We start from the raw sequence: 19,479 nt of genomic DNA, 5'->3' as shown, positions 1-19,479 counted from the left end.
GCGTTGCAAGACGCTGTCGTGTTCCACTCTTAGGGGCATCAGTGACCACACTTTAGGTAAAAAAAAGTGCCCCCCTGAATTTTGTGAGACAGTTACTGCGTAATTTCCTTTCCTCAAATACAATTTTCATTTTCTTCATTACGGCTCCTCTTTATCTATCTTGTTTCACTCCCACTTCCTCCATTCCTCTACGGTGCGGTTCAGGTGTCCACCGAGATGACAGAGAATTACTGCGCCATTTCCTTTCCTCAAAAAGCGTTGCGTTCAAAGGGCAAGGCATCGCGCCGAACGGGTGGTGGCTTCCGTGGACTCCCTGGCAGCGCTACAACGCGCTGTCGCGTTCCACTCCTAAAGGCGAAGCTTAAGCGTCATTACTTAGCAGTTAATTAGTGTTCAGACATTAATTAGTAATTAACAATTAATTAGTGATTTGCCATCACTTAGTAATTAGTACTCAAATATATGTGACGCCACCAGTGCCACAGAAACAGCGAAGGTGGTGCGGAAAACGCTTCCGCCTCTACCCACTTTAGACAGTCAAAGTGCCCCCTGAATTTTTTGGAAGCACTCCGAGAGAACAAGACGAGCGCATTGACGCCATCATCAGGAAGACAACAAACCGAGCACTGGACCTCCCGGTGGCTACCTCCAACGCCAAACTGAAGGCGTTGGGAGTGGTAAACTCCTATCAGGAGTTGCGGGAGGCCCACCTCGTGAACCAATATACGCGGCTATCCCAGACGGTTCCTGGGCGCCGCCTGCTAAACCGCTTACACATACAACACACATGCATCCCTTAGCAAAAACTAATACGTTTGGAATATACGGAGGTCTATTTAAAATGTATTTTAAACATATTTTGTATTCATGAATGCACTAAAAATATGTAGGAAATACGTTTCTGAAATTTCATGCTTGGTATTCGAAATATATTTTTAAAATGTGCCAAAAATACCTCACTTAAAGCATACTTCGAGCACTTTTCAAATACATGAAAAAATATGCATGCAGTTTTAGCATCTTGTCAGTGTATTAAAAGTGTATTTTCGGAAATATGAAATTAATTCATCGAAAGTATACTTCAATTCTAGAAAACGGGCAGCCCTTGTAAACGTATATGTATGCAGTTTTAGCATCTTGTCAATGTATTAAAAGTGAACTTTCGTAAATATGAAATTAATTCATCCGAAATATATTTCAATCCTAACAAACGGGCAGTCCTTTTAAACGTCTTTGCACACTTCTAGCTGCCATGAACAGTCGAGTGCTCGAAATCGTGTTTCGGGAAATGGCATTTGCGTGTCGTCAATGTATTTGAAGTGTACTTCCGTAAATACGTAATTAATTCGTCCAAATAACACTGAAATTCTAGCAAATTGGCAGTCCGCATTAGCATATTTGCAGCGCACTACAAGCTGTCGTTGAACAATCTAATGCTCAAAATCGAGTTTCGGGACATCGCATTTTGGAGCTGGCCATCTATTTAAAGTGTACTTTCGTAAATACGCAATTAATCCGTCTGAAGTATATTTAAATTCTAACAAATGGGTTGTCCGCGTAAACATATTTGCATTACACTTCAAGCTACCGTGGAACAATCTAGGGCTCGAAATGACGTTTCAGCGAAGAGTGAAAACTTTCCCTTTCTTGTCATCCTTTCGTTTATGGTAACTTCTAGCAGGAAGGTGATCACCACTTATACCCCTGCTACACGGGCGCTTCGAATGCCTTCCAGCCGAATGTCATCTAACGATGCTACATGTGTTCTGTCTAAGGGAGTGCTTGAACATAATATTACGCCAATGAATATTAACCGCGTCAGCATGAAATTTCCCCGGGAGTGCGCCGATGAGGACGACTGCACTCATACTGTTGTTTACATCGCTTGTTTACATAACATAAAACGCAATCTGCGCTTTGGTTCTAATAAAAAATCTGTTTTCTTTTTTACTGGTTGTACTCGTGATTGTTTACGCAGTGCTACAATGTGTGGGAAGCGATGATGCGATCGCACGCCTGAGAAAGCCGGGTTGTTGGCATCGCGCAGGACTGGCGCTTCTCGCTTCTTGTCCCGGCTTTCTCCGACGTGACTAGTACTTTTTTTTAAACTACTTTATCCAGAAGTATGTATGGCGACTGTTCGCTTTAACTGAAACGGCCTAACTTGTTATCCACAAGCTAGCGACGGCGACGACTGCTGCTGGCCGTAAAGCACGGCTCGGCAGTCTGGGTCACACCGGCGATTCCCGTTCATCGTACGCGTGCCCAGCGATGTAAGCAATAGTTGATTTCAGGTCACTGTTGCCAAAACTACACCTGGTGACCATTTGCATTCGCTAAAGCTTGTGATTCGCTCTTCACAACCGCCGAAATCCCAGATCCAACCCTGCGAACTCGCTGGGCCTAGTCGTCGCGGAAGGGAACAGAGCCGTCGTCGATTGAAACTGATTTGGCAAGCGCTTATCGCTGGTGAGTGTTCAGGTATGCACACGTGAAATATAGCCGTTCGTTTCGCTCATTTAGAAGCGCGAGCATGCACACACCGCCGCCTCATCACCGTGCTCTCGCTCAGCCGCCGACAAGGCTGACCGTCCGCCGACCGGATTCGTCGGTGTCGTTGGCCTGAAAAACGTGTCCCTCTAGAATCATATTATAGTAAACTAGATATTTCACTATAATTGCATGCTGTTGTTCAGCGGGATATATACTGTCGTTGTCGGACTAGTGTGACCGCCGTCGTCGTCGTCGCTGTACACTGAAAACGAGCTGAGGCTTTCGAATGCGTTTCGAAAGTGTCGTGCAGCACCGCGGCAGTCCATCGAGTCCGAATGTCATTCCTATTCTCGAATGCCATTCCACTCAATGTCATTCGAACATTTCCGTGTGAGAACGTGATAGCATTATACTAGCAAAAGCGCCTTGGGTACTTCTGGGTCCGAATAATCCAGCGGAAAGGACCCCGTGTGGCAGGGCAGGCCGGCTCCCTTACACGCCCATGTATCTGTTGGTTGACAGTTCGACTCCTGACCTGTGCCTGACGCAAGTTTCAACTAGCAATTCCGTTCTCAATTAATCCCAGATTCAAACGCGACCAGTAGGGTACTTCTGCGATAATTTGGAAGCCCACAGTATTTGCGCAAAAAAAGGTATCACCGTGCAAAATAGTGCGTCGCTTTCGCTGGGTATATATACGGCAAGCCAAGTATAGCGCTTGTCGTAGGATTTGTTGTTTGCTCTGTCGCTGTCGTCTTGGTATGCTGTATGTAGGTATCTGCCGTTCCCATTCAATCACGTGACCTTATAATATCAGACTCCTGTTGATTAATGATAAATACCCGTGTACGATTTGTTCTCCAGTTGATGAATTAACCCGTGTCATTCCATGGAGCCGCCCAGTAGACTTTTTTTTAAGCCCGAGTAAACACATTTTTAATGTATTAAATGTATATTTTTAGTATATTTCTAATGTATATTTTTATTATATTTTTAATGCATTATAAATATGCTTAGCGGGCAAAAATGTACTTTTCACGTATTTTTAAGAACGTTTAAAATATTATTCCTAGTATACTTAGAAAGCATTCGTATTGCAGTTTAAGCATAGGGACAAAAAAATGCGAAATAAATATGAAAGTAATACAATACGTTTGAAATGCATTTTTAGCACATCCTCTTTTCGCTAAGGGATACCAGAGGGGACGGAGAACATACCGGTGCTGAGGCGCCACATGCTCTGGGTCGCTCCGCTCCCGCGTAACATGGACATGGCTTCACATGAAGGCAGACGAAAAGCGCGGGTTCGCACGCTTGAGAGGCAATATGGATATAAAGAGGGCGTCTACTACGTGGATATCACAGGGCCGTCGCCTGCGGGATTCTTCACGGCTGCCGTAGTCCACCGGGGAATTAATGTCAATGGGCTGTCATTTCGGGCCCCAAATTCAACATGAGCGGAGGAAGTCGCAATAGCTCTCGCTGCCGCCGATCAAAAATCGAGAACGGTTATCACAGACTTTCGCCGGGCCTGTGAACATTATCTTGCAGGCGAAATATCACCTCTGGCCTCGCAAATTCTAAGACGCGCTCTCGCCGATCCAACTCGCACAAAAGTGATCTGGGCTCCTGGCCACCAGGGTCTACGAGGCAATGAGGCCGCTGATGCGGCCGCCCGAGCGCTCACACACCGGGCTCCTCATCCTAGCTCTCATGGCTCAGAAGCTCATAAACCGCTTCTGCGGTTCCGCGAAATCCTAATTTATTATTGCGACAGCCACCGTCTCTACCCGGCACCTGCCAAGGGGCTGAGTAAGGCGTAGGAGCGAACTCTACGGCGCCTGCAGATCTGTCCTGCAATAGCAAAACACTTCGATCCGAACACAGATGGGCGCTGCCCGCACTGTGGAGAGATCTGCGATATCTTTCACATGGTGTGGGCATGTACTCAGAATCCTCACCTTCCCCCCTCCCCCACCCCCACCCGAGAGGCATGGGAGACTGCCCTCCTCAACTGCTCCACTCTGCGGGCCCCAAATTCAACATGAGCGGAGGAAGTCGCAATAGCTCTCGCTGCCGCCGATCAAAAATCGAGAACGGTTATCACAGACTTTCGCCGGGCCTGTGAACATTATCTTGCAGGGGAAAAAAAAGTCAGGGGACACTTTGACTGTCTAAAGTGCGTAGAGGCGAAAGCGTTTTCCGCACCACTTTCAGTGCTTCTGTGGCACTGGTGGCGTCACATGTAATTGAGTACTAATTACTAAGTGATGACAAATTACTAATTAATAGTTAATTAGTGATTCATGCCTGAATACTAATTAGCTGCTAATTAAGCTTAAGCTTCGCCTTTATGAGTGGAACGCGACAGCGTGTTGTAGCGCTGCCAGGGAGTCCACGGAACGCCACCACCCGTTCGGCGCGATGCCTTGCCGTTTCAAGTAACGGTTTTTGAGGAAAGGAAATGGCGCAGTAAATCTCTGTCATCTCGGTGGACACCTGAACCGCACCGTAGAGGAACGGAGGAAGTGGGAGTGAAAGAAGAAAGACGAAGATGGCCCGTAATGAAGAAAATGAAAATTGTATTTGAGGAAAGAAAATTACGCAGTAACTGTCTCACATATCTCGGTGGACACCCGTCAAAATTCAGGGGGGGGGGGGGGTGCACATTTATGACCTAAAGTGTGGTCACTGATGTGTGGTTAAGACGCGCTCTCGCCGATCCAACTCGCACAAAAGTGATCTGGGCTCCTGGCCACCAGGGTCTACGAGGCAATGAGGCCGCTGATGCGGCCGCCCGAGCGCTCACACATCGGGCTCCTCATCCTAGCTCTCCTGGCTCAGAAGCTCATAAACCGCTTCTGCGGTTCCGCGAAATCCTAATTCATTATTGCGACAGCCATCGCCTCTACGCGGCACCTGCCAAGGGGCTGAGTAAGGCGGAGGAGCGAACTCTGCGGCGTCTGCAGACAGGAACTCTTCTCTGTCCTGCCATAGCAAAACACTTCGATCCGAACACGGATGGGCGCTGCCCACACTGTGGAGAGATCTTCGATATCTTTCACATGGTGTGGGCATGTACTCAGAATCCCCACCTTCCCCCTTCCCCCACCCCCACCCGAGAGGCATGGGAGACTGCCCTCCTCAACTGCTCCACACTGGAGTTCCAAAGGGCTCTAGTAAAGCGGGCGCGAGACGGGGCCTCGTCGTGCGGTGTCCCAGACTAAGGATACCGACCGTGCAGCAGGGTTTTCTGACCCTCAAACTCTTTTTGAATATTAAAGTTTTTCACCACCACCACTCCGAGAGAAGGACCACAATAAAATAATTGCTTCCTCCCACTGCATTCCCATTTACCGAGCTTAAAGCCATAGAAAGGGGGAGTCAAGACACCGCAGAACCGTGCGGTGTTCACTGGCGATGATCAGAAGGTTGTGTTGTGTTGGGTTTAATGGCGCATAAACAGCTAAGGTTATGCGCCAAGCTCAAGGTCTAGGAATATTCTTTTCTGCAGATTTTTGCTAATATGTGAAAAAAAAACAGTGTTTTAGATGGTCTAAAAAGTTTGTTCCACCTACTAATGAGAGAGGAAAGAAGTTTTAGAAATAGCTACTAGTAAAAGCTTTAAACAAGGCCGGGTAATCTCATCAGCGGTCCTTGTCAGGGCAAGGAAATTGGAGTTCCCAACCAATCAAATAAAGACCTTCTTCTCAAGGATGAGAACAAGGCTGAAGTGTATCATATACAAAGCGAAGCAGTGGACCAAAGCAGACTTTCGTTTCCTATAGCGTACAACGGGTACCTAAATCGGAATTCATTTCTGCTTAAGCATAGTACGACTCAATACACGAACAACTAGCACGAACATTGCTTTTTTTTCTTTTGCCGACAGTTCCCTCTTGCCAATGCAGTTTGGACGCGGTCAGTACCTTTCCTAAGGATTTGTGCTGGTATCATTCGCAGGGCTGGCCAGGTTGACCATTAGTCTGAGCGTCTTTACAAACAAATCGTTAGCGCATTGTGACTCTTCGCCTTGTTTCTACCCTGAGATGGCAAGCAGACACAAAACAGACGGCACAAAATTCGGCCACGAACTTGCAGCTATAGCTATATTACTGGCTATATATAATATCATTATGGAGTGTGCAATAGAGGAGCGGATAGCATAGTAAACAGGATACCGGTAAGCTCTCTTAGGAGACGAAATGGCCTGAATAAGAAACATCGAACATGAAATCATCAATCAGACAGAATAGGTTGGTTTATGGGGTTTGAAGTCCCAAACCGACTCAGGCTATGAGGGACGCCGTAGATGAGGACTCCTGAAATTTCGACCACCTGGGGTACATTAACTTGCACTGATATCGCACAGTACACGGGCCTCTAGAATTCCGCCTCCATCAAAGTTCGACCGCCGTGGCCGGGACCGAACCCCATAACCACTGAGCCACCGCGGCGGCAAACAAACATAATAGAACTGGCAGAGCTAAAAAATTCAATAAGCTTAAGGTAACAGACCAAAGGAAGCACAATGGGGAGAGAATCAAGCATGCTCTAAAGAGAGGAAGTATAGTCTGAAAGCGATCAGCTCGAAACTAGGAACAGGCGAAAACCACATGTCTGCACTAAGATACAAGCAGGGCAATGTCGTTACCGATATGAATACTATATTTCATGTAGCCGAGGAGCTTTACGCACATATCTTTGGTAGCCGAAGTAATCAGAACGATAATGACAAGACACTAATGCACAGAAATTGGACGTTCAATTGGTAACGAAGCAGGAAGTAAAGAAAGCTTTAGGAACATTGCAAAGGGGGAAAGCAGTTGGTGAGGATCAGCTAAAAGCAAACCTGTTGGAGGCCGTTGGGCAGATTGTGCTAGAAGAAATAGGTACCCTATATAGACAATGCCTTATGACCTCGAGCTTACCACAGTCTTGGAAGGACGTTAATATTATTTCACTCCATAAGAAAAGGAACTTCAAGGACTCCTCAGCTAACAGTCCGTTGCCTACAAGGTATTTACTAAGGTAATCGCTAATAGAGTCAGGACAACCTTAGACTTCAGTCAACCAAAGGACCAGGCCGGCTTTCGTAATGGCTACTCGACAACAGACCATATTCACACCATTGTTCAGATGACAGAGAAATGCGCAGAATATAGTCAAACTCCTATATATAGCCTGCATTGATCACGGGAAAGCATTTGACTCAGTCGAAACCTCAGCCGTCATGCAAGCATTGTGGAATCAGGGTGTAGAAGAGCGATATCTAAAATTACTGCTGATAGCTATAGCGGGTGCACAGCTACCATTGTTGTCCAGAAAGAAAGCAATAAAATCCCAATAAAGAACGATGTTAGGTAGGGAGACACGATCACTCCAGTGTTATTCACATTTTGTTTACCGGACCTATTCAGAGATACAAACTGGGAACGGTTGGGAATAAGAGTTAATGGACGATACCGCAGTAATCTCCGATTCGATGATCACAATGCCTTGATTTTTAACTCAGGAGGCTGTTAAGATCGGAGGACACGAGCATGGGAAGAATTACTTCCAGACGTGAGTCATCGTGAAGCAATATGCTGCGAGGGCTGCCCACTGCGGCAGCAGTGGCGGAAGCAACGGCGACGGCGGCGTCAAGTGGCTGAGTCTACCCTCGGGTCGCCGGACGACGGAGTAATGCTGCCAATTTAAAGACGGCTGTGTCCTCGACAGACGTCTCGTGCTTCGGAGATCCGGCGGGGGAGTTCGAGGACTTTCGTTCACCTTCTGGGAGGCAACGAGCAGAACACTTGCCGCAGTGATCAAAGTGACCCATCACTGTTTGATGACTCTGTCTCTGCCCCTTCCCATCCCCCGAGCTACGAGAGAGCGAGAGAGCCCAGCACCACCCCCTGGCGTGGGTGTTACTGCCAGCGTCATCAACTGCCCATCCGATTGGGCATGGTTCTTCGAACTTTATTCCCCAGTCAGGGATCTGGGGAATGCGAACCGTATTTAACGGGATGTTTTTTTTGGTGACCAGTGCCCTCCCTTCTCGACTTTAAATATGTAAAATAAACCGTCTGTACAGTTTCCTCCTTAACGGAGTTCGCCATCGTTTTTCGGAGCCGTGACCTGCGGCCCTGAACGACGCACCCAACTCCAAGGGCCCCTCCGTCCTCAACAAGACTGACTAGAAATGATATCAATGAACAAGATACACAAAGCAGAATAGTAGGTAAAAAAATAATATGCAGAAAACTAAAGAAATCTCCAACAGCTGTGTCCTATCGGTACTCACCTAGGGGACAGAAATGGGGAGGCTAACGCAAAGGGTTCAGCTTAAATTAAGGGCAGCGCAGCGAGCAGTGGAAATAAAAATGATCGGCGTAACGTTAAGACATAGGAAGATGGTAGAGTGGGTCAAAGAAAAAACGCGATTTGATGACATCCTAGTCTAAATCAAGAAAAAGAAATGGACTTTAGGAGGGCATGTAATGCGAAGGCCAGATAACCTATAGTCGTTAAGGTTAACGAGCTGGATTCCAGGAGAAGGCAAGCGTAGCAGTGGCGGCGAAAGTTTAGTGCGTGGATGCGATTTGGAAGGGTGATGGTTCGGGCTGGTGGGTATTTCCCATGAACTCTCTACTGAACCTCGAGAGAACTGGAAGTTTGCGAGAATAAGGCGGGCGCAGCTACCACAGGAGATGTATAGGAAAAGCCTTCAATTGTCGTTGAGTGTGTGATGGTAATTAGGTAAATAAGCCGTTCAAAATTGATTCAGCCGTTCGTAACATTACAGAACGCTCACAATAGTGGGTTATCTTGTTTGGCAAGTGTCAAAGTTCTCGAATAACCTAGAAATGTTTGCGTAGTACTAGCACCAGCGTGTCAGCCGCGGAAATTATCTCAAATCAGCGACGATACGTGGTCATTTAAGATATCATACCTCGGAAGAAATATAAAAAAAGATGTATCAGTAGTCGATTGTTTTGTGTTAGCAGCGCATAATTCATAACTGGGGACAATGAAGGTACCCAAGACGAGCGCTGGCTTTCGACAACGTTGATTTTAAACATGCACAGACTTCTTATACCTTCTGTAGTTAAGAAAAAACGGTGACTGTTGGATCGAGGGCCACGTTGATTCAACGAAAAAGGAAAAAGCGATGGCCTATCGACACCGTAAGACTTCCAGATTTAATTCGGTGAGTTCTCTATACGTATTCCAGTGCTTTCTTCCGACGGCGAAGCGTCAAGACGTGTGACACACACAAACGAGGACCAAGGTCATGAGCATGTGTGTGTACGTAGAGAAGAATTGTAGAGAAGAATTGTGTATGCGTATGTTTTAAGTACTTTCAGCGCGACCGCTCTACAGTATGGATCGGCTGCCAGCATACAGTTCGGTCGGCCTGAGCTGATCAGTGCAACGTTTTTACGCCGACAGACCCAAAACGAGCGGTATCGAAGATCCTCGTTTAGTTCGCGGCCTCATGTCGTCCACTCAGCCGTACGACGGCGCACCAGCTAGTAAAGCAGTCACTGCGCTGGCCACAAGCGAAACCCTAGCGCGGGAAACCACATGGCAGGCAATCTTTCACTCTCCATCAGTTGCCCAACGTGCGACTGGAAAACTGGAGCCGCAACGCTTTGCGACACTCTTCTGACTTACTTCTTCTGAGGTCTGAGTTACTTATGAAGCTTTTCCTGCTGTCAAGTCCGTGTACTTAATCGGCGGACGGCTCGTGGTGTCTGCCTCACTTTCGCCAAGCCGTCTACACCCGTGGGTCACCGCAGAGAGGCCTCAATCAGGCAGGTAAGTCTCAGAGTTTCATCTACGAAGGACTACAGCAAAGGCACATATACTGGAGGGCATGCCGGTGATAATTGCCTTCAATTTTTCTTCAAGAAAATGCGATTCCGTGGCGCTTCAGGTTGTGTTTATGTTTGCCCGGCATCGAAGGGTGCATTTGCTTTTTATATAAAAACATTAAGACTGTTTTGACCGCTCGAATTTAATTCCTGACGTCCACATTGAAAAGGAATCCGTGACCACTGTTTGGAAGCCAATGTTGGAGTAGCCCGAACTGTAACATGCTGGCCAAAGGAAGCTGTGTCAGCGCATGTAGTTTAGTTACAAAATCGGGCGATGATGGCGACACCTCTATTACAGTTCTTGCACCGATTTTGAGCTTTAAAAAAAAACGCCATTTACAGTGAAAGTAGCGTCTTTGCAGTTAGAATGCATTAATCTATTGATACAGGCCAACATCAGTTTGTTTTCAGGGTGCTTTTAAATTTCTTTCGAAAAAGAAAAAAAACTAAAAGAGATTCATTGTCCAGATACAGCTCGATATAAATAGTCATACTTTTTTCCCACACGGCCGGCCAAGATGTAACAGCGTGGCTGAAATACCACGCTCTCTCTCTAATAGCGAAGATTTCCTCTTGACGACCGTAGAAGGGCCTAACGGTGAATGCATCCCTCATAAAAATGGTCTATAGAAAGTCTATAGACTTCTTGTATAGTCTCTTGCCTTAATACATATAGATATTTCTTTTTGTCTATTTCGAGTCTATTGACAGTCTATAGACTAAAGTCTACTAAAAGTGTATGGCCATAAATCTATACATTGTCTATAGACTGTCTATAGCATTTGCATTGCCTATAGACTGTTCTCTAGTATTTTTCTATATAAAGTCTATGGACATTACAGACAGAAGTCTACAGACTGTCTAAAAAAATTGCAAGGGATTGGCACGTTCCATAGCCACACTTTAATGCATGCAGTGAGACGCACTACAAGCCATTTCGGTCACCTGGCATCCTTAACGCTTGGCATTAGCATTCGGGCGCTTAGCATTTCACCTTCGATACGCGGCAGCTATCACTCAGCAGGACCTCACTCAGTAGCAGAACATTTTACCCACTGAAGCGTCACTGTAGGTATCGGGGGAAAACTATCCTTTAACGACCAATTTTTTCTACCACTCTAGCGATTTCGCCTTTGTAATGGATTCTATTAAAATATACTCAGCATAAATGATTCGCACTGCAGGGCCGTTTCAAAGTGCCCTCAGTTTACAATACTTGGGTTCGGGCTAGTTGTATTCTATGTTAACTTCGACAGCTCTACTAGCTCTATTCTATCTAGCCGACATCAGGAAGTTAAACATGAAGAAAATCGAGCGTGCTCTAAAGAGCGGAGGTAGCCTAAAAGCAGGGAAGAGAAAACTAAGCATAGGTAAAAACGAGATGCATGCGATAAGAGACAAAGAGGGCAATGTCATTAGCAATATGGATAATATAGTTAAAGTAGCCGAAGAATTTTACACAAATCTCTACAGTAGCGATTGCAATAAGAATGTTACTGAGAGAGGCAGTTGAACACAACAATGGAACATCCCGCCAGTATCGAAGGAGGAAGTAAAGAAAGCCATAAGAGCAATGCAGAGAGGGAAAGCAGCTGGTGAGGATCAGATAACAGAAGATTTGTTGAAGGATGTAGGAGAGATTGTGCTCGAAAAACTAGCCACCCTGTATACGCAATGCCTTGTGACCTCGAGCGTACCTAGAGCTTGGAAAAACGCTAACATTATCTTAATTCATAAGAAAGGAGACGCCAAGGACTTCAAGAATTACAGACCGATTAGCTTACTGTCTGTCGCCTACAAGGTATTTACTAAGGTAATCGCTAATAGGGTCAGGACAACCTTAGACTTCAATCAACCAAATGACCAGGCAGGCTTTCGTAAAGGATGCTCGACAATGGACCATATTCACGCAATCAATCAGGTGATAGAGAAATGCGCAGAATATAACCAGCCCCTATATATAGCGTTCATTGATTACGAGAAAGCATTCGACTGAGTAGAAACCTCAGCAGTCATGCAGGCATTGCGAAATCAGGGTGTAGAAGAGTGTTATGTGAAAATATTAGAAGATATTTATAACGATTGCACAGCTACCATAGTTCTCCATAAAGTCAGCAATAAAATTCTAATAAGGAAAGGTGTCAGGCAGGGAGACACGATCTCGCCTATGCTATTCACTGCCTGTTTGCAGGAGGTATTCCGGGGCCTGAACTGGGAACGGTTGGGGATAAGAGTTAATGGAGAATACCTAAGTAGTTTGTGATTCGCTGATGACATTGCCTTGCTAAGTCACTCAAGGACATGAACTGCAAAGCATGAACAATGAATTGGACAGGCAGAGCAGAACGGTGGGGCTAAAAATTAACATGCAGAAAACAAAAGTAATGTTCAACAGCCTAGCAAGGGAACAGCAGTTGGCAGTTGGTAGCCAGGTGCTGGAAGTAGTAGGAGAATATTTCTACTTAGGGCAGGTAGTGACAGCTGATCCGGATCATGAAAGGGAAATAACTAGAAGAATAAGAATGGGGTGGAGCGCATATGGCAGGTTATCTCAGATCATGAATGGCAGTTTACCAACATCCCTCAAGAGAAAAGTATACAACAGGTGTATCTTACCGGTACTCACCTATGGGGCAGAAACGTGGAGGCTAACAAAGAATGTTCAGCTTAAGTTAAGCACAACGCAGCGAGTCATGGAAAGTAAAATGATTGGTGTAACGTTAAGGGATCGGAAGCGGGCGGAGTGGGTGAGGGAACAAACGCGGGGTAATGACATCCTGGTCGAAGTCAAGAGGAAGAAGTGGGTTTGGGCAGGGCATGTAATGCGAAGGCAAGACAACCGCTGGTCCTTGAGGGTAACGGAGTGGATTCCAAGAGAGGCAAGCGTAGCAGGGGGCGGCAGAAAGTTAGGTGGGCGGATGAGATTAAGAAGTTTTCGGGGATACGGTGGTCGCAATTGTCAAAGGGCAGGGTAACGAGAGACATGGGAGAGGCCTTTGTCCTGTAGTGGGTGCAGTCAGGCTGATGATGGTGATGAGTGTAGCTTGGGGAATTCATGAGAGCAATGGACTTGTAAGATAAATCTCAGCAGTGTTCAGTTAGGTCAACGCATTTTTTTATTTCATCAGTTCGACCAAAAATTATGAAGGGACCACCTCTCTTCACAGAGCTCGTCCCCCACCGAACGCTTTTTTTTTTTATGGAGGTTGTCGGCTGGCTGTTCCATGAGGTGTGGATCAAAATTTAGCATACTTTTGAGTGAGGTGAATCAGTTTATCGTTGGTTACTGAGGCAAAATAACGAAACTGTCACGGAAATGAAGCATTGAAGAGCCATATCACTGACGTGATGCGAAGTTGCAATGCCTTCAACAGCTGGAGCTTTTCTTTATACAGCAAAGAATACGCGGGCCTGTGTAGCCAAATAAATTCGACGCGCGCTGCTTCCGAGGACCAGCCGCCCCTCTTTTCTTATACGGCGTTCGAAATAGATGGCAATATAGTTGTAGTGTAGGCGAAGAGCAAAGCTCCGGGTCTTGAAAACCTAAGCTCTTTTGCAGGTATGATTCGCATCTACGGAGTGCAATTCTTGCTATTTTTCGTATGCAACAATCTCGAGGTGAAGCGCTGTTGCGCTCAATCAGTCTTCGACGATGACCTAGACTTGCCGGAAGAAAAGCCGGCTCATCTGATTGGTGGGGCCGCATCCGTTATTAACAACAAGTGAGTATTTTTTTCCCCACTCACGTCTTTGTGCGCAAATCGCAACTAAGATGACCCAAGTAATGAAAAAAATTCTCTAATAAACTCAGTGGTTCGTGGAACCTCAGAAAGGATAAAACCGGAGCGAGTAATCTTTTATTCCATGCTTATTACCACATCGGCGGTCTTATTGGCGGTCTTATTGTTATTTATGAGCCAGCATTTATGTACCGCATCTAGGAGCTGAAAGAATGTGTGGCATACAAAGGTACTTTTTGTTATCGCTGTAGATTTGTGCTCTGGGGAAAAAAAAACGAGCTTCACGACTGCGTAAATAGAGCACCCGCCTTCTCTCTGCAATGGCGACTCTTTCATTTCCAGCCTTGAGACACGAAGTTCGACTATTGATTGAATTGTGTGGTTTTGGAGTCCTGAGGCGACACAAAGGCTATGCGGGACGCAGAGAGCTCCGGTTTAATTTAGTTCACCTGGGGTTCTTCAACGTGTGCACAGCACACGCGTTTTTGTATTTCACCTCTTTCGAGTTTCGGCCGCTCCTGCGGCCGGGATCGAACCCGCGACCTTGGCATCAGCAGCCGAACGCCAAAGGCTCTGAGCCACAGCGACTGGTGTGCAACTACTGAGAGTTCTTACTCTTATTACCCCTTATTCTATGATGTTTGTGAGGAGACTACGTTGTCTTCTTGTATGGGGTACGTGGCAACTGCGGTGTCATCTTTTTTCCCTTCGTTCTCATGTACGAATGATGAGCTTTAGAGTTACTAATGAGTTACTAATAGGGTTACGTATATTACGCTTTAGAGTTACTAATGGTTTCAAATTAGTTGTCGCATGCTATAGGCTTTGCCTTGTATTGGTTTGCTGGACTTTGTCAAGCTGCGTTAGCAAACTTTATCCAGGAAACCATCCACAAAAAGTCTGGTGAATAAATTGAATTGAATTGAATAGAACTGCATCCTGTCACCAGGCGATTTTTCTTGAAGAAACCGCAATAGGCAACAAAGAGAGACAGAGCTGAAACAAAATGTTAAAAAAGAGACAAAGAACCGTGTCAACATATTTTAATAAAGTGTAGTTCAATCTACGAAAGTGTCGCTGGCGCGGCACTTCTTGCTTTTCTTCTCTTCCTTCGTTGACGCAATAGCGTTAAAGGCCCCGTTACGCAGAAAATCTGGCGTCGGCGTTGTGACCTTGCAGTGACGTCACAACCTGCCCACCGGATAGCGAGCAAACTGCCCGCCGTGGCAGGTGGCAGTGAGCTTAACGATTGGTCGCTCGGTAACAGCAACCTGTGCCGTACAAGGCCCACCGTTGGGAGCACCTGCCATCGCAGAGAAGTGGTGCATCGCTTCATCGCTTGCGGCAGACAGAGTATCAGGACTCGCAGGGATCTATTCATTTAAATATGTCGCAGGCATACTATGCATACTATGTGATTGTGGGTTTTTGTGCCCAACGAAGCTGCTGTAGGGGCGGGGACCATTGTCAAGCCATAGGCTTTTTGTCCCCGCTTCTCACGTCCTTGATGTGAAACATGATGTGAAATAAAACCTATAGACCAGAATTTTGAGCCTCTCCCGGGCGCGGCCATTTTGCACCGACTGGTGCGCCGCGGTGCGGGCGTTTCTTTGGGGACTGCGGGGCTGCGGCAGTTCCGCGGCCGCGCCTGCATATAGCCGCGCTTCGGGCGCTAAAAAAACATTGTCGAGCATACTTCCGCTGCGTGGCTGTATTGCAGGAAGTATTTACGTTATCAAAGCGATAACATTGACGCGTTTTAATGACATTTAGTTTGACATTCAGGTTAATTGCGCCGGCGCTTAGAACGCGCTCGTGCTTATATCGATTTCCGTCTTAGTGCTCCACCGCAAAGAAACTTTTTGTTCAATATCAAGCATTAGGTGTGCGGCTAGTATGCAGTTCCAATTCCCATGCACTCTTATTCCTTCCTGCCGGCCAGCCATAAAGCCCCCCCTCCACAAACAGGGCTTTCTTGTCGCCGCGCCAGTTTATCAACAAATTACCGCTGTGAGCTCAACTGAGTCGCAGCGCCAACAGAAAACAAATTTTGTCATGGTTTATGCAACCTGGTGCATAAAAACGTACTTTCGCTTAATTTATCAAAGCTTGAATAGATATGAGCAGCTATCCAGCTTTCACTAATTCTGAGGTCTGAAGTCGCGTTATTTTATTCAGGAGCGATCGCCGCGTGTGAGAGCGTTGCGTAGCCGTTTGGCTAAGTGTGGAAAATGTAATGAAATCGCGCATATTTTCCTATGAATAAGGTAGATACCGCACCGCTGCGGTGGCTTAGTGGTTACGGCTCTCGGCTCTGGCCCAAAAGACGCGGGTTCGATCCCGGCCGCGGCGGCCGAATTTCGATGGAGGAGAAATTCTAGAGGCCCGTGTACTGTGCGATGTCAGTGCACGTTAAAGAACCCCAGGTGGTCGAAATTTCCGGAGTCCTTCACTACGGCGTCCCTCATAGCCTGAGTCGCTTTGGGACGTAAAACATTAATAAACCAAACCAAACTATAGTGTAGGTATACCAACAGCAGAAAGATACTATAGATAAACCTTTACCCCCAAATCTCTCTGACATGCGTGCGGGAAAAGCAGCTGAAATCGGTAGCGGTCGTGCTTACAATCCTGTGCATGAAATGTGTTTAATGGGAACAAGAGCAAGCTCAGCGCAAGGATGCCGAACACGTACTGGTGATCGAAAACACGCGCTCCGTGGGGACAACCTTCAGTCTGCAGCTCGCCTATCCAGTTACTACTGCACTGAGTCAAATCAATAGATCTACATTCTGATGCATAAAATTATAATAGATGATATCGCACGTAAAAGGCGACAACAAACGACACGACAGCGCAGAACTCTGCTTAGAAGTGCCCGTTTCCAGTCCGTACACTACCTGGTCGACTACCCTCGAATGTCACGTTAACGAGTAACTGCGCACAAGATAACGGCAGTACTGTCTGGAAGAGGGAAAATGTGAGTAGTGACGCACAGCACACACCCTCATACGTTAGCTGATGGAGCACAACAACGGCAGAAGCGAACACGCAAACATGCGTTCTACGCGCGGCGCCGGCGCGACCCGCAGTCCCTCGGGCCGCGCGCGCCGACAGATGGCGACTGGTGTCGAGAGTAGGAGCGCGCCCGCAGCCTGCGTGCGAGGGTAAAAAAATCTGGTCTATAACGAACAGTCTTTGTGAAAAGTAACCAGGCTGCAGGTTTTTCTTCTCAGTCGTATATTAAAGCTATTATTATAGCCCTCAAGCTCTTAATCTCTGTATGGCAAGAAGAACCCCTGTTCTCACCTTCAAATAACTTTTTGATCTTTAGGGAAGCCATGAGGGCTCCGTTATACGAATGAGAAGCAAACCATAGAGCCTGGTTACTTTTGACAAAGACTGTACTTCTGCCTATACGAGACTTAACCCCTTACGTTATCGCGTCATACCCTTATGTCAGTGTACGTTAAAGAACCACAGGTGGTCGGAGTTATCCGGGGCCCTCCACTTCGGCGTCCCTTATAGCCTGAGTCGCTTTGGGTTGATAAACCCCAATAAACCAAATCTTATGGCGGAGTTTGTGTCCCCTCTAATTATAACCACGCGGTATATGAAGTGAAAGATGAAATTAAATGCTTCCTTCGGACGAGAATACGCTAAGAACGCGCTACACATTTTTTTTCTGTCTCCATATTGTGTTCGCTCAGCTCGCTCTGCTTTCTTCCGCCGTGTGGGCTGGTCACACTAACCTTGCGTTTGGCGCATTATAGCCTTAATTGCTTTTGCGCCATTAAACGCAATAGAACTACGTAAGTAATCAATATAGCTTGGCCGCGGTGGTTCAGTGGTTATGGTGCTCGGCTGCTGACCCGAAAGACGCGGGTTCGATCCCGGCCGCCGCTGCTGAATTTCGATGGAGGCGAAATTCTAGAGGCCCGTGTACTGTGCGATGTCAGTGCACGTTAAAGTACCACAGGTGGTCGAAATTTCTGGAGCCCTTCACTACGGCGTCTCTCACAGCCTGAGTCGCTTTTGGACGTTACACCCCTTAAACCAAACCAAACCAATATAACTACGTAATTAACTAACTAGCACTTCTTACTCATTTTCTTTTCCTTTCCCGCGGTGTTTAACTAAATCTTTGCTTTCTGCGGGAGAACAGGAACTTTCAGGGTAGTGTGCACAATTTCTTTTTCACCCATTAATTAAAAAAATGTTTTATTGCAGCTCGTCATAGTGTAGCAATGCAGTGTTCTTTTAAACAATACAAAGAAAAACAGGATATATGTTTCCATGAAAGGAAAAAAATCTGACTGGCAAAATCTGAGTCTCGCACAAAATGTCACAAAATATCAAAGATGCAATCGGAAGATAGGAGGAGAAAAAATCTAGAGTATATTTTTTGTGCGCTCGATGCTAGAAATGAGTATGCAAAATTGCACAGCTCATGCTAAATATTCCAGTACGTAAAAAAAAAAGTAAATAAAAAATAAGCTGCTCGAATGCAGTGCAGTGCCAAGGTGGACTCCGAGCCGTCTTGCAGATAACTGTTTCCGCTTCAATGCTGGTGGCACAGAATAATTCAGAACATGCCCGGTATGTATGTTCACAGAGGCCCTGAAAGCAGTGACTCTCCTGGCAACGGCGGAGACGAAAGTTACAGACGGGCAACGGTGGATAGTGCGGGCTGCGAAGAGCAATCATTTGTCTGAACTAAAATAAGACGAATGGACGTCATCTTCCCGCTCTAAGCTGTCACTTGCATCTACAGAGTCGAGTGTCGATGGTGCAAAATCACGAGAACACCGTCGCTACTGAATAGAGTCAGTGCGAAAAGAGGAAGCTTCCTTGGGCTCCTTGCTTTGCGCGTTCGCTCCGTGTCGACAGGTTTTGTGCGAGGTTTGAAAATATTCCCTCCTGCATGCTGACAAAAAAAAAAAAAAGATTCCGAAACTATAGTCGAGTACTTTTGAAACTTACGGAATGGCGTTACTTGTCCAGAAAAGGTCCGGATTGCTAAGAATGGGGCATTTTGCGCCATCGCGCAAATCGAACGATCTGAATAGGCGCGGTAATGAAAGAGAAGTGGCTTTGGTGCTAGGCTGCTGACCCCAAAGTCGCGGCTGGAATCTGGCCACATTTAGATTTGGGCGCAATACGTGAATGCTTCTCGCGATGTCGATGCGTGTTAATGAATTCCAGGGGGTTGATAGCAGAGAGTTTTAGCATGGGCGTACGGTTGGTGGTACGACCAATATACTAAACGTATTACCATTCCTATCACTGTTGCGCTTGCCTTGCTGCTACTGTCGTATGGTCGTACTTACTGCACATGGCGCATTTGCCAAAAAATTTTTAACAAAAAATCTACGTTAGTC

This window comes from Amblyomma mixtum, chromosome 1, assembly GCF_055824585.1.
Source record: "Amblyomma mixtum isolate Tamu chromosome 1, ASM5582458v1, whole genome shotgun sequence".
In the NCBI taxonomy this organism is placed as follows: Eukaryota; Metazoa; Arthropoda; class Arachnida; order Ixodida; family Ixodidae; genus Amblyomma; species Amblyomma mixtum.
This window is presented reverse-complemented; position numbering follows the sequence as displayed.